Source organism: Aphanomyces astaci, assembly GCF_000520075.1.
Source record: "Aphanomyces astaci strain APO3 unplaced genomic scaffold supercont1.21, whole genome shotgun sequence".
In the NCBI taxonomy this organism is placed as follows: Eukaryota; Oomycota; class Saprolegniomycetes; order Saprolegniales; family Verrucalvaceae; genus Aphanomyces; species Aphanomyces astaci.
In genome coordinates, this window is record NW_009798284.1 from 513,852 (window position 1) to 515,727 (window position 1,876).

General features: G+C 43.1%; 1 pseudogene across 1 annotated transcript; it reads left to right on the forward strand.

Moving 5' to 3' along the window:
• The first annotated feature begins 301 nt into the window (after window positions 1-301).
• H257_09051 lies at window positions 302-374 on the forward strand (annotated as a pseudogene). Its single transcript has one exon. The product of its transcript is annotated as a tRNA-OTHER (tRNA).
• The last annotated feature ends 1,502 nt before the right edge of the window (window positions 375-1,876 follow it).

Consider the following 1,876-nt stretch of genomic DNA (forward strand, 5'->3'; position numbering starts at 1 on the left):
TAGTGATGACCTCTACAGTATACTAGTACTAGTATTGCAGTACTGTACGCACAGACACGAGCAATTCCCCGATTAAAACACTTCCACTGTAATTTCGACCCAAAATACTGTTCCAATGAGGGAATTTTACCGTCCGGATACATTTTACTAGCCCATAGTCAGTCTTCCCCTAGTAAGAGATTGGTTGTCAGAGTATACTACATCCCTTATAAACTACAATTTCTGAGAAATCAAACAGTGGAACTGCGTTAATCAGGAGTTTGTACTACATCGACAGACACCAACCGTAGAGGATGGTGGGGGGGGAATAGCTCAAGTGGTAGAGCATCGGTTTCTTAACTCAAAGGTCGTGGGTTCGATCCCCGGATTCCCCGGACTATTTCCGCAAGGATTTATCCGTCCCTCCCCTGGGGAATCCGGATAACAAGGGCTGCGTACGAAGACGAGGACCGAACTTCGAAGAAGATCGGTCGAAGCACGAGGTATGAAGCGTTGAGCGAAGTAAAAACCGAAGATTTCACACCGCCCCTGGTTGAGCAGGCGCGTTACAATTGGCGAAGCGGTTCCATAACATGTGGTTCTAGTGTCGGCCCTCGCGAGGAATGTCTTAAAAATGATAATCCAAACTCAATTAACCGTAGAGGATACAACAACTATAACAACAGTAAGTACTACTACAGTAGTAGTACGTACAGTAGTACTAGTAGTAAAGAATAATACCCCTCCTTACCTTGAAAAAGGCCCAAACTACTACGCATGCCTTTATAGTGAATAGTGGGGGAATTCCTTAGATAAGACTCCGCACACAGACAAAAAAAACCTTGTATCCTGGGACTTCATCCTACCCCCCCCGTGGGCACGGATATTTCGAAGTATAATGTTATTCCCGGGGTTAAGCGCATCACAGCGGTTAGCTATCGCTAACCACTGAGATGCCTTAACCCCTAGCTGACATGGTGCTACTACTACGTAGTATATAATTAGAAATCCCACCACTGTACTTATTTGTGCAACAAATCCTCAGCTCAGGTGTCCTTATTAGCTCAGAATTCTCCCATTTTAATGGGAGAATTCTAGTATACCTTTAAAAAGTTATACTAGTAGTTTGGGTGTTTTGAAGGTAGGGTATACCTGCTGCGGGGGAATTAGTCTAAGTTAATAGTAAAGGTGAGGTGATTTCATTTCGCTGTCCGCCACATTACAGTATTGACAGTTAGCCAAATCCCGACATTTCAGCCAACGGTGCTTATGCGTATAAATCCTACAATCCCAAGATTGATATATTTTCATTTCTATATGTTGGTAAACTTTGACCAACTTCAAACTCGTTACCAGGGGATAATGTTCGTAACTACTACTAGTACAGTAGTAGTTCTGTATTTGCAGAAATATTAATAACCTTGTGCGTTCCACTCGCTCGTCGAAAATGGCAGCACCATCATGCACATCGACATTCATATCGAAATACTTTCGTACTAGTACTTCCTCTATTCCATAAAGGTGGAGACATTCGGTTTTGCCAATTTTTAACCTTAGCTTTTGTATACCCATTATTCCGAAAAGTTGTATTTTTATTCAAAAACATCAATGTACGACGTGAACGAACATGATATCATGCAGCTCATTCATTATTGTGGTGGTTCAAATCTTGGACAAGTGTGCAGAGTTGATCAACATTCGACATATTGATCGAACCCATGATCGCACTCGAGGCAAACACATCAGACAGGTTATCTACTCTACGTTCGAACTCCTTGCGACGATTCATCGCTTCGACAACACTAACCACTTCTGCATCACACACCAAACGAGGTGTTGGGCCGACTCTGGTCAACTTGTCTTTGTGCTGGTGTGGCAGCTTGTACGAGTTGTCGCC